The sequence below is a fragment of the Mustela nivalis genome, assembly GCF_964662115.1.
Source record: "Mustela nivalis genome assembly, chromosome: 3".
NCBI classification, from domain to species: Eukaryota; Metazoa; Chordata; class Mammalia; order Carnivora; family Mustelidae; genus Mustela; species Mustela nivalis.
Window position 1 is genome coordinate 146950061 of NC_139022.1, and position 14199 is coordinate 146964259.

A 14199-nucleotide genomic window follows, 5' to 3' on the forward strand; every position below is an offset into this window, starting at 1 on the left:
TTGTATACTGGTGAACACGGTATCTTCTTGCTAGCAATACTATAAAAATTACCACATGAACTTGTTTATTTTCCTTCACATTTAAGAAGTCGGTGTATGGTGGGGGAGCAAAGATTTCTTTCTCCTCAAGTTCTGGGATATCACGATTTTGTTTGTATTTGCCACCTCAATGGAAGTCATTGTACACTGGTGAACAGGATAACTTTCTGCTAACAATCTCATAGAAATTACCACATGGACTTGTTTATTTTTCTTCACATTCAAGAAGTTGGTGTACAGTGGGGGAAAATGATTGATTACTTTCTCCTTACAAGTTCTGGGATGTCACGATTTAACTTTGTTTATTTTTGCCACTGCAGTGTAAGTCGTTGTATACTGGTGAACACGATATCTTTCTGCTAGCAATTTGCTTCACATTGAACAAGTTGGCACACAGTGGGGGGAAACGATTTCTTTCTCACAAGTTCTGGGGTATCACAATTTAACTCTGTATTTGCCATCTCTGGAGAAGTCATTGTGTACTGGTGAACACAGTATCTTTCTGCTAGCAATGTCATAAAAATTACCAAATGGACTTGTTTACTTTTCCTCACATTTAGAAGTCAGTGTAGAGTGGGGAGAAAGCAATTTATTTCTTCTCAGAAGTTCTGGTATTGCTGGAGGGAGGGGGGTTGGGAGAAAGAGGGTGGGGTTATGGACATTGGGGAGGGTATGTGCTTTGGTGAGTGCTGTGAACTGTGTAAACCTGGCGATTCACAGACCTGTACCCCTGGGGATAAAAATATATGTTTATAAAAAATTAATACCTACATACCTTTCTTTTAGCAATATCATGAAAAATACCACATGGACTTGTTTATATTTCTTAACATTCAAGAAATTGGTGTACAGTGGGAAACAATTTTTTTTTCTCACAAGTGCTGGGAGATCACGATTTAACTCTTTATTTTTGCCACCTCTGTGGAAGTCATTCTATACTAGTGAACACAATATTGATAGCAATATCATAAATTGATAGCAATATCATATTTTGCCCAATATTGATAGCAATATCATAAAAACTACCACATGGACATGTTTATTTTTCCTCACATTCAAGAAGTTGGTGTACAGTGGGGAAAATGATTCTGGCACATCACGATTTAATTTTGTTTATATTTGCCACCTCAGTGGAAGTTGTTGTGATGAAGTTTAGAATATAAGTAAGGGGGGGAAAAGAATATAAGTGAGTTTTAGTGGGGTGAGGTCTGGAGCTGATGACCAAAAAAGAATTCTTGAGACATCTTTGGTGCAAAATGGTGGTTTATTAAAGCACAGGGACAGGACCCGTGGGCAGAAAGAGTTGCTGCCCCAGGGTTGTGAGGAGTGGTCCATTATATACTTGTAAGCTGGGATGGATGGGGTCAGGACTAGCATAAGTAAAGAATTTTGGAAGCAGGGTTTCCAGGATCTTGAAGGGCTAGCTCTTGTTGGGAAAAGGTCATTTATTACCATCTAGTAAAACCTTAGTCATGAGACCCTTCAGATATATATCGGTGGGCCATATGCTTGGGGATGATTGCCAGCATGTATCTTGGATGGTTTAGAGATAAAGGAAGTCTCCAAAGGAATTTTTTTAAATGTATTTTTAAAAGATTTTATTTATTTATTTGACAGAGAGAGGTCACAAGTAGGTGGAGAGGCAGGCAGAGAGAGAGAGGGAAGCAGGCTCCCTGCTGAGCAGAGAGCCCAACACGGGACTCGATCCCAGGACCCTGAGATCATGACCTGAGCCGAAGGCAGTGGCTTAACCCACTGAGCCACCCAGGTACCCTCCAAAGGAATTTTCATATGTTAAAGTAGACATATAGGATCCAGGTTGGGGGTGGGGGATGGTCAGGCTAGGATTGTCTTTTGCCCTTAGCGAAGTATTGAGGTGGAGGCAGTTGAGTCTCTAGAGGAATGTTACTCTGTTTCAAGGACTTGTCAGTGGGCTTTAGATAGTAAGGAAATTAATGACTTTTTTCTATTTTTTAAAAATTTTATTTATTTATTTGACAGATCACAAGTAGGCAGAGAGGCAGGCAGAGAGAGAGAGAGAGAGGAGGAGGAAGCAGGCTCCCCGCTGAGCAGAGAGCCCGATGCGGGACTCGATCCCAGGACCCTGAGCCAAAGGCAGCGGCTTAACCCACTGAGCCACCAACGCGCCCCAACTTTTTTCTATTTTAATAACTGTTTCCCACATCAGTTGTATACTGGTAAACACCATACCTTCCTACTAGCAGTATGTTTAAAAGTAGAATCTTGAGGGCCAGTGGGCAGCTCGTTCTAAGCATTAGACTCTTAGGTCTCTCTCTCTCAGTGTTGTTAGTTCAAGGCCCACACTGGGCTCATGTTGGGTGTGGTGCCTACTTAAATTAAAAAAAAAATCAACTTTGAGTTTTTCCTTTTTCCTGACTATTTAGAAGTTAGTGTGCAGTGGAGGAAAATAGTTATTTCTCTTCACAAGTTCTGGGAGATCACAATTTAATTTTTTTGCATTTGCCATCTGAGTGGAAGTCATCGTGCACTGGTGAACATATCTTCCTGCTAGTAATATCTTAAAAAGTCCGACTTAGCTTTGTTCCTTTATCTCCATCCCTTAGAAGTCAAAATACGTGGGTAAAGTGATTTCTTTCTTCTGCCAGTTGTAGGAAATCAGGATTAAACTTTGTACTGTGTCTTCACTTCCTCTGTAGAATTCACTGTACATGGTAAAAAGGATTTCTTGGTCCTACCAATCTCTGAAAACCAGAATTGATCTTTGTTTGCTTGCTAACCCTAGGGATTCTTTGTATACGGGTGAAAACAGGATCTTCCTCCTTGCTGTATCTAAAAACACAGGACTTTGCTTGGTGTTTCTTGTCTTCCTAAAAGTTGGTTTAATTTACACTGGGTGTCACCTTGGAGAGGTGGGGATCCTGGTGACTGGAGCTGAAATGATGGGGGACTACCGACTGATGATCAGTAGACATCTTTATTTCTTACAATCACTTCTTTTATACCTTCCACAAGATATGATTACAAACAGGATATAGATTTATGTGCAGGGCTGCAGGGCGTGGGCTACGTGTGAGAGAGGTGATACCCGAAGGCAATCAAGTGAGATAAGTGACAACGATTATCTCTTAGCTTTAACTGACAATATTTCTTAGCTTTAAATGACAAGAGCAAGTTAAGGATTCTACACACATACAAGATCTATCTAAAGGAAGACATGAAAACACTCCTGGGATCTTCCCATGTTTATTCCAGGCGTTGGCCCAGGAAGACTCTTGCCCTCCATTTCTTGGAGTTTTCTCACAGGATTCAACTGGACCCCAGTCACATTGGCGAGGATCTGTGTTGTGTTCCAGCACTGGGAAAGCTCTTCCTTCAAGCTGTCCTTTGCATTAGGACTTGGGTTTGTTCAACTTCTGGGGAAGTCTTCAGATATACTGGGATAGTGGTTTCTTGTTTGAATGCATATTTGTTCCATTTATGATTTTCACCTCTTATTTCACTTTTTGGTGGGTGTGAGCCTTTGAATCTCAACTGTGTGGGCTCCAGACTGAGTTGACTATGGACCAGGGGTGCCCTGGGGGATCCACAGTTTCATCCCACTGGTTCTCCCTTACCCACCTGGGATTTCTGTAGCACCTTGGCCAGCAGTGCGGGGATGGCTTCCTCCTTTTGGGAGGCACTACTTTCAAATTCAGAGGTTGACAGATGCTCCCTAGGGTTGTATTCTTGGTCCTAGTGTGCCTTGAGGTTGGGTCTGGCTGATTCGTAAGCACAACACCACATTCACACTGTGCAGGGACAAATAAGTCAGAGAAAGACAAATACCGTACGATCTCACAAAATTGTGGAATCTGAAACAAAACTAAACAGCTACAACTCATAGATACAACAGGCTGGTCATTGCCAGAGGCAGGGGTGGAAGGGGGGCAGAATGGGCAAAGATGGGCTCGAGGTACAAGCTTGCCGTGATAAAATAGATAAGTCATGGGATGTAATGTAGAACATGTTGATTATAGTGGATAAAGGGTACTTTGTATCTGAAAATTACTAAGAAAGTAAATTATAAAAGTTCCTATCAGAAGAAAAAATATTGTACTATGTGTGGTAATGGTTAATGAGACTTATTGTGGTGATCATTTCCTAATATTTACAAGGATCAAAGCACATTGTACACATGAAACTAATGTCATGTTGTTTATCAGTTTTATCTCTACTGAAACAAAAAGAGTCAAGTTGCACAGAAGAGAATCCCAATGAGACCACTGGCAGAGTTCTGAATAGAAAACTCTTCATGGCCGCCATCCTGCTGTGTGCTGCACGCTGTTAATTGACCATGTCTTCTCACAAGACTTTCAGGATCAAGCGATTCCTGGCCAAGAAACAAAAGCAGAATCGTCCCATTCCCCAGTGGATTCAGATGAAAACTGGTAATAAAATCAGGTACAACTCCAAGAGGAGGCACTGGAGGAGAACCAAGCTGGGTCTCTAAGGCGTCCCACATCACGCGATGACACACCTAATTGGCACCACGTATTTAATTAAGCTACTTGAGGATCATGTGTTCTATTCCATCACCCTGTAAACACCTTTCTGCCTGGCCAATAGATACCATTTATCAGCGAAAGATTTTTCTGTTACTATAGCTCTGCACCAGTGGGTTGGTTTGGTAATAAACGTGAGGCCTTTGAGCTGTAAAAAAAAAAAAAAAGAAAAGAAAAGAAAAAAAAAGAAAACTCTTCATGCCAGGAGAAAATGGGATGATATATTTAAAATATTGAAATTAAAAACTGTCAACCAAGAATTCTATACCTGGAAAAGCTGTCATTCAGAAATGAAGGTGAGATAAAGACTTTCCCAAATAAATAAAAGCTGAGGTGATTCCCTACCACTAGACTTGTTTCCCAAGTAATGGTATAGAGAGTTCTTTGAGTAGAATTAAAAGGATACTAATTAACATCGTAAAAGCATAGGCAGTAATATAAAACTCACTGGTAATGATAATAAGGTTAAATCTGTAATATGGTATTGGTGGTTCTTACATTATTACAACTGTAGTTTATAAGTTTAAAAGCAGGAGCTTCTGGGTGGCTCAGTCAGTTGTGCATCCACCTTTGGCTCTGGAGTGATCCCAGAATCCTGGGGTTGAGACCTCATCAGGCCTCCCGCTCAGTGGGGAGCCTGCCTCTCCCTTCCTTCTCCCCCCTACTCAGGCTCTCTCTTTCTCTCAGATAAATAAATAAAATCACTTTTTAAAAAGTTTTAAAACAAATGTATTAAACCCATGACTATAATAATCTGTTATTGGATATGCAATAGAAAATATATAAAATATAATTATCAATAACTTAAAATGTGAGGGAAAGTAAAAGTGTAAAGTTTGGGAATGCTATTAAAGTTAACTTGTTATCAGTTCAAAATAGGATGTTATCAGTTTCAAGTGGGTTAAGATATTTTATGTAAGAGTCATGGTAACCACAGGGGAAAAATTTATAGTTAATATACTAAAGATTATGACTATAATAATGTAATATAGTCTTTGATTCATTTTGAGTTAATTTTTGTGAGTGGTATAAGGTAGGGGTCGAATTTCATTGTTCTGCACATGATCATCCAGTTTTTTCCAAAACCATTTATAGAAGAGACTATCCTTTCCCAATTGGGTGCTCTTGGCTCCCTTATCTAATATTAGTTTGAGCTCTCTATTCTGTTCTATTGATCTATGTGTCGACATTTATACTAGCACCATGTTATTTTTATTAGCTTATTAATTTTTAATTTTTCGTATCTTTTGAGTATAGTTAAAATCAGGAAGTAGGATGCCTCCAGCTTTGTTCTTTCCCCTCAGAATTGCTTTGGATATTTGGGGTTCTCTGTGGTTCATATAAATTCAAGTGGAGACTAGGCTTGAAGCCCACCCCCCGCCAGCAGATAGAACCATTTCAGTCACATGAGCAAAACTCAATCTAGCCTGTTTCATGAACATAAGCAAAACTTAACTTAGGTTATTTCTTTAAATGCTTCAATCATAAATGAAATTTGTCATCTTCCCAAAATAAAATAATATAATCACTTGCACCCAATTCCCTGCCATCTGGAACTCCCCTCCCCTTTATAATAACAAATCACTGTAAAGGTTAAACAACTTTTCCATTGCACTTTATAAGCCATCCTATAATGTCATGCCTCTGAACTTCAGATTACTTACAGGTCCATCCATCATCTCCAGAGTTCTCAGGTGAATACATCAGGTAATCCATGGCTGTCTCCCCCAGTAGCTATTCTGAGGTGAGTCTGCCCATTTCTGTTAAACAGGGAACATTTTTGTGGTTAGGGTAATATGATTACAAAGTAGTTTTATTTTTGTACTGATCCATCGTTGGCAGTGAGTGGACTTCTCTGATGTTAGTGTTCTGTGAAACTTTATATGAAAGAACACCAATGCTTACCTGTGGGCTCCAGGCCATCTCCTGACAACACAAAGGTATAGAACTTAGCACCACCCAATTCTTTGATTTTTTTAAAAATTTATTTATTTATTTGACAGACAGAGATCACAAGTGGGGGGGGGGAGGTGTTGAGGCAGGCTCCCTGCTGAGCAGAGAGCCCAATGCAAGGCTCCATCCCAGGCCCTAGGATCATGACCTGAGCCAAAAGCAGAGGCTTTAATCCACTGAGCCACCCAGGTGCCCTGCAGTTCTTTGATTTTTGAGGTTGTTTTTCCCTTTCTCAGGTAGTATTTTCTCAGCCATATCTTTCATAAGCTAAGACTACGTGCAGATATGAGGAAGAATTCCCTTTGATCTGAAATAGCAAAACTGCTATTTCATAGTGGTCAGACTTTGGAATAAAGTAACACCTTGTCAGTCTACCTGGAACAGATGGGGTCTTTAACCCTAAGAAAAGGCTAGGGGATATCAAGTGGGGTCTTTCCGCAGGTTAAGGTCTCTCCACCACTTGCATTCTACTGGATCTACTCAGATGTTAAGGGTCACTTTTTTTTTTTTTTTTTTTGGAAGCCTACAGTGTGGCAGCAACTTTTGTTAATGGTTATGCTCACCCCTAAACCTGCCCCTCTTTAGGGAACATTCAAAAGCCAGGGGAGGGGGCAACTGGGGCGCTTAGTGGGTTAAGCACCAAGTTCTTGGTTTGGCTCAGGTCCTGATCTCAGGGTCCTGAGATCCAGCCGTGCATTTGCTCAATGGTTAGCAAGGAGTCAGCTTGAGATTCCTTCACTCTCTCTGCCTCTTCCTCCGCCTCTAGAGTAAAATAAAATCTTTCATATAAAAGAAAAGCCAGGGAACACACTTCTTAAAGCTTAGTCAGTCTAGGCCCTCAGGTGTTAGGGGAGCCTTGCTTTCTCCTTACACATTCCACACTTCCACCCACAGCCACGACCCTGGTACTTACAGCTAAAGCAAAAACAAACAAAACCCCCCAAACAAACACTACCCCCCCAAACACTCCTCCCCGCCTTTGATAATTCTAATTATACTGAAAAAGACAAGGAGGTGCATTTTGCAAAGAGACATGAAGGTAAACTTTTTTTTTCCCGTCAGGAAACGGAGAATTTTTATTGTAAATGATATTCATTTTAAAGAGGAAGATACAGCAGAAGCCACGAGCAGAAACGTCAAGGCTCCTAGACCGGGAAAACCGCTGGCAACGCGGCGGCGCGCCCTGGGGGCCAGGTGGGGGGAATAAGCCCGGGTCAGCGACCGCGGACTGCGAGGGGCGCGGCCGCCGAAGGTCCTACCTGCCATGCCAGGCTCTCTCTGGGCACTGGTCTGCACTTTTTGCGACGGAGCGGACCAGGGGATGCAGCCTGGGTGAGCAGAGGTCCTGCCGCTCCAAGACCCACGAACAGCGCGATGGCTCCGCTAGCGGTGCTGGGACCCAGAAAGGCCGGTTCACTCTTCCCTCCGCCCGTGAGAGTGCTCTAGTGCTCACGCCACCTCCCAGCGTGTGGCTAGCAAGAGCCACTCGGCTTGGAGGAACGACAGAGCTGCGACCAAGAAACAGCCCATCCCAGGAATTAGCACCGCGGGCACCCAGAAACTTTTGGCTTGAAGGAGTAGTGGTGCCAAGAAAAGGCCGACTTGGTGCAAATGCGCTCAGTGACACAAAAACAGGGACGCCGTGCTCCTGGCAAAAGTGCTAACAAAATGCCTGCGTGGGGCAAATGCGGGGCGGCGAGAGCGCGACAACCAGCTGCCGCAGCCCAGAGCGCGACAACCAGCTGCCGCAGCCCAGACTGCCCGAGGACCCACCCCACCCCACGAAGGGAGCACCTACCACCCACGCGAACTGGACACCAAGTGCTCCTGGCCTGGAGCGGTGCTGCACAAGAGAAGGAAGCTCTGCTGAGCGGCCGGCGAAAGCGCTGCGGGAAACCCGAGTGGGGACTGGAAGGAACCGCCGGGACTGCAGGGGAGCGGAGGGGAGGGGAGGAGGGATGGAGGGGAGGGGAGGGGCGGGGCCCCGCCAGGAAACGCCCCGCCTCCAAGCCCACCCGGTTAGCTCGAGGGGCTGGGACCGGAGAGGCCCACGCCTTCCAGAGAGGGGAACTAGGAAGAGGTGACGTAATAAAAAAACAAAACAAAACATCATTTTTGTTCCATGTAAGGTTTTTAAAATTTATTTTATTTGACAGAGATCACAAGTAGGCAGAGAGGCAGGCAGAGAGAGAGAGGAGGAAGCAGGCTCCCTGCTGAGCAGAGAGCCTGAAGCGGGGCTCGATCCCAGGATTCTGGGATCATGACCCGAGCCAGAAGGCAGAGGCTTTAACCGACTGAGCCATCCAGGCGCCGCAACAAAACCGTTTTAAACAAGGAAGGATTTCCCCAGTGCCCCTGAGGACGTCCTCGGGGTTAGCTAACAGGAACAAAACCGAGTCCTAACGCACAGAACTGGCTCGGAGGAAAAGCTTCTCTAGCGCGCACCGACTTCCAGGAAGGCAAGAATCACGAAGCCAAGTCCTACGTTTTCACCACCTGGAGGAGGAGGACACGTCTTCCCCAGTATGCAAGGAGGACGCTTGCTAACCCTGGGTTAGCAGCAATTTGAGGCCTGTCTTTCAACCGTGTGCTGGGACCAAGAAATGGTTTTCACCAGTTTATATCGACTAATAGAGAAAAGGTGAAGTTATAGGGATAGAGTTTAGTCGTGATTTCTGAGAACTTACCAGGAGAAAGGGATTTTTTGCCCCACTGTACCTCTAGATAAGTGGAGAAAAAGGAACAAAGCTAAGTCGCACTTTTTAAGTTATTGCTAGCAAAAGATACCGTGTTTACCAGTGTACAATGATGTCCATTGCTGTGGCAAATACAAAGTTAAATTGTGACTTCCCAGAACTTTCGAGGAAAAAGAAATCGTTTTCGACCACTGTACACCAACTTCTGGGACGTGAAGAGGAACGAAGTAAGACATACTTTTTAAGATATTATGAGCATCGTGTACACCAGTGTAAAATGATTTGTTGCACCGAGGTGGCAAATGTGAAAAAGGGTTAAATTCTGATTTCCCAGAACTTGGGAAGAGAGGAGAAAGAAATTGCTTTTTCCTCACTGCAAACCGAATTCCACCAAGTGATTAAACAGGAAGGAAAATAAGTCCCCCCCCCCCCCAGGTACTGCTAGCCATAAGGCACTGTGCTCCTTAGGTTTACAAAGACATCCACTTAGATGGCGAGTACAAAGTTAAATTTTGATTTCCAGAACTTCTGAGGAAAAAGAAATCATTTTGCCCATTGTACACCAACTTCTATGAAGTGAAGAAAAGGAACAACGCTAAGTCTCACTTTTTATGCTATTGCTAGCAGAAAGAAATGGTGTTCACCAGTATACAACAACTTCTGCGAGGTGGTAAGTACAAAGTTAAATCACAATTTACCAGAATTTTGGAAGAGGAAGAAATCGTTGCTCCTTGCTGTACAGCAACTTCTAAATGTGAGGAAAAATAAACAAGTCCATGTGGTAATTTTTATGATTTTGCTAACAAGAAGATATTGTGTTCACCTATATAATGACTGCCACTGAGGTAGCAAATACAAAGTTAAATTGTGATATCCCAGAAATTGTGAAAAGAAAGAAATAATTTTCCTTCACCGTACGGTGACTTCTTGAATGTGAAGAAAAATAAACAAGTCCATGTGGTAATTTCTATGATATTGTTAGCAGAAAGATATCCTGTTCACCAACATACACCTCCATTGAGGTGGAAAATAAACAGTTAAATCGTGATATCCCAGAACTTGTGAGGAGAAAGAAATCATTTTCCCAATGTACAATGACTTCTTGAATGTGAGAAAAAATAAACAAGTCCATGTGGTAATTTTTATTATATTGTTGGCAGAAAAATATTGTGTTCACCAGAATATATTTTACTGTGGAATATATAAGGAACCTGAGTGTAGTCAGTGACTACTGGTCACGAAGGTCAAGAACCCAAACACTTCCAACCATTTTTTCTCATACATGTTCTCACATAAACATTCTGTTTTCCACTTCAGTATGGTATTCAATAAATTACATGAGATAGCCAACACTTTATTATAAAATAGACTTTGTGTTAGATGATTTTGCCCAACTGTAGGCTAATGGAGTGTTCTGAGCACAGGTAAGGTAGGCTAGCCTAAACTTGATGTTCGGTAGGTTAGGCATATTAAATGCACTTTCAACTTACAGTGTTTTCAACTTATTATGGGTTTTTTGGGACATAACCCCGTCGTAGTCAAGGATGATTTAGTACAAATAGGGTGACTGAATTCATGCCAGCACCTAGTTTCTGGATCTGGATTTCTAATATCTGAGGGGACAGAAACCTTGAAAAGCCTAAAGTGTCCTTACTACAAGCTTTTTAATTTCTCCTAGCCCAGCCATTTCCACGCAGTGTGCAGGCTGCGTGTCTGAAGGTGTAGAACTCTTTCTCCTGGACACCAGCCGGAAGGGGTAACTCTCAGATGCTGCGGGCCCTGAGAGGGGCAGAGACTCAGGGCACAGCCTCACTGCACCCAAGGGCTGCCTGTATGAGCTTCACTTTCACTGGATCTTGAAGGAGGGTCTGCGTGGTTTCGGGTACAGGGCAGATCCCAAGAGAAAGCGGGAGAGGCAGATTCTGTAGCCGCCAGAATTTTCGGACCTGGGGCTGATGCCCTGCAACCCCAGGGCTGTCAACTGAGATAGCGCAAGGATTGAGATCTGTATCTTGTCCTGCCTAAACTTTACCTGCACCTTCCCCCTTGCTAATACATCCCTTAGAAATTCAAGAACACCGACGCCTGCTCTCTGCACTCAGCGGGAGGGTCACACTCCGCTTGGAGAGAAACACCCCCCCCCACCCCGTCCCCACCAGCCAGGGGGTTCACCCCCCCCACCCCCAACACTTCCGAAAGAGCATTCTAGTTCGCCTCCAGCTCTTCCTGCCCTAAGGCCACCCCTTCCCAATCTAATGCCGCCCTCTGAGGGGGTAAGATCACACTGGACAATAGGAAAAGGGAGTATAATTGTTGAAAATTCAAAAAGAGAACCATGACAATTACAAGTAGATCTAAAAGTTCCTTAGTATATTATAGATTACATTAAGAGCGTAAAAGAGGGGATGCAGTCTGAGAACTTCTACTGGTGTGTCTCTTGGCTCCTTCCAGGGCATCGGCTGAAGGGGTCTTGGCGGCTGGAATTCCTTTCCTGGCCGGGTTCCACGCTGTTTTAAGCTCCGATTTTCAGCAGCTTCCGAGGGCGGCCCGGGCTCCTGGGGGCGATCTGGCCGCGGGTCGGTGCCTCTCCGCAGGCATCTCGGAGCTGGTTCAGGCCCCAGCGGGCAGCGCCGTCGGTCGCATCTGCCTCCTGTTGCGGTGACCGTAGCTCCATCGCGGTTTCAGCCTGGTCACCTGCGTCTCGATGGCGTTTCTGGCCCCTCTCGCCTGGGGGACCAGCTCCGTGCTCGGGGCAAGCGTGGCGCAGCGACCCGCACCCCCAGTCGTTCTCGTCCCAGCAGCAGTGGGCGTGGTGGCAGGAGCGGCGGCTCAGCGCGGGGAAGTTGTCCAGCGCCCAGGCCCAGGCCTGTTCTCGGTTCAGGCCGGGTGGCATGTGGGGCTCCGGCGGTGCCCACCAGCAAGACAGCTCGGCCGGCGCAGGCAGGGCTGGCTCCATCGCTCTGTCTCCGGAGCAGGCCGGGACGCGCGGCCAGTGCATTAGACGCAAATGATGGAGTCGGCGCGGAGCGCGCCTTTTATACTGCTCTGGGGGGTCTGGGAGGTGGGGACAGACGACCTAAGTACGTAAGGTCGAGCCGTATTTGCTTGCAAATTGCTTCAGAGTCTGATACGATTAAGGAGAAAAGCGCATTCTGGCAGGCGCTGTTGAAATTCGGAGGGTTTTGATGATTGAATCCGGCAGAGGAAGGATTGAGGGTGGCGAGAAGGCTCGCGTTACCGACGGCTTCCGCTGAGTAAAGAAAGACTTGTTTCCGACAAGCCTAGACAAGTCACACTTTATCCAATTCTCTTCCCTCGTATCAGAGAGACATTGTCTGGTAGAGGAGATGAGACTGTGGTGAAGTTGGATCATAACCCAAGATCACGAAACTAGTTCATTCTAGAGCGGGACTGGCAACCTAGCTCTTTAAGCATGTGTCTCAGGTAAGGGAATGAGGAGGTTGGGTAGGGAGGAGGAAGTCTCATGCCTACTTAGAATTGTAATTTTTCTATTTTTGTGTACACTAAATTACCTGAAAGGGACACTCAAAATTGCTATGATTTTCATATGCAATGGGTTGACTTAAAGCCACATTTTTCTTTTCTTTTCAAAAGATTATTTATTTATTTATTTATTTGACAGACAGAGATCACAAGTAGGCAGAGAGGCAGGCAGAGAGAGAGAGGAGGAAGCAGGCTCCCTGCTGAGCAGAGAGGCTGATGTGGGGCTCGATCCCAGGACCCTGAGATCATGACCTGAGCCAAGGCAGAGGCTTAACCCACTGAGCCACCCAGGAGCCCTTAAGGTCACATTTTTCAATACTGTTTTTCTTTTTCTTTTCTTTTCTTTTTTCTTTTTTTTTTTTTTTTAAGATTTTATTTATTGGGACGCTTGGGTGGCTCAGTTGGTTAAGCAGCTGCATGCGGCTCAGGTCATGATCCCAGCGTCCTGGGATCGAGTTCCACATTGGGCTCCTTGTTCAGCAGGGAGCCTGCTTCTTCCTCTGCTTCTGCCTACCACTCTGTCCTAACAAATAAATAAATAAAATCTTAAAAAAAGATTTTATTTATTTATTTGACAGAGATCACAAGTAGGCACAGAGACACTCAGGCGCCCCTTCAATGGTGTTTTTGCTGAAAGCTAACCTTCCTGAATGCACTTAGGTGCATTCTTAGCTGTTTTCCTTATTTGCTTTCCTTTTTTCCACTGCATACTAATACTATTTTACTTTAAATGTGTATTTTCCTAGCAACCAGTCTTGTAATATGTGATTTAATTGTGTTTTGATTTTCAATTCATGTAAAAACTCTTAGATTGTATGTTATTTGTTGCTTTGCACTCATTTGCAAATTTCTAAGATCTTCACATGGATATATTTGAGCTGTTGCATCCAAGTCTGGCATATTTGCCTCTAAGGAGTCTCTGCCCTCTCTTTACCTGTCTGCTGTCCCCAGTGACTACTTAGATGGCCATACAGTCACTGTCACCATTACAGACCTATGAGAGAATTTCTCTAGGCTATAAGCCCATGAGCAGAATTGTGTCATAGAAAATATATAAGCCTAGGCGCGCCTGGGTGGCTCAGAGAGTTAAAGCCTCTGCCTTCAGCTCAGGTCATGATCCCAGGGACCGTCATGATCCCAGCAGGGAGCCTCCTCTCCCCTCTCTCTGCCTGCCTCCTCTGCCTACTTGTGATCTCTGTCAAATAAATAAATAAAATCTTTGGGAAAAAAAGAGAAAATATATAAGCTTAATTTTACTGAGTTCTGCCAGATTGTCCTGGAGCATGAATGCAGTATTTACCTTCCAACAGTGCATGAGGATTATTCCATGCATACAACCCTCACAAGCCCTTGGAAAGACCCAGCACTGGAACATTACCAGGGGTGGAGTTGTTCTGAAGAGATTAGCTGTGGTAGTGGCTGCCTGATTGATTGTGTTCTGATTTCTGCCAGTGTCTCTCTTGGCATATGTGCTTTTTAAAATT

General features: G+C 44.4%; 1 pseudogene across 1 annotated transcript; it reads left to right on the forward strand.

Annotated features, from left to right (window-relative positions):
• Positions 1 to 4312: 4312 nt before the first annotated feature.
• Positions 4313 to 4709, forward strand: LOC309861367 (large ribosomal subunit protein eL39 pseudogene; annotated as a pseudogene). The gene has a single exon. The product of its transcript is annotated as a large ribosomal subunit protein eL39 pseudogene (transcript).
• Positions 4710 to 14199: the final 9490 nt, after the last annotated feature.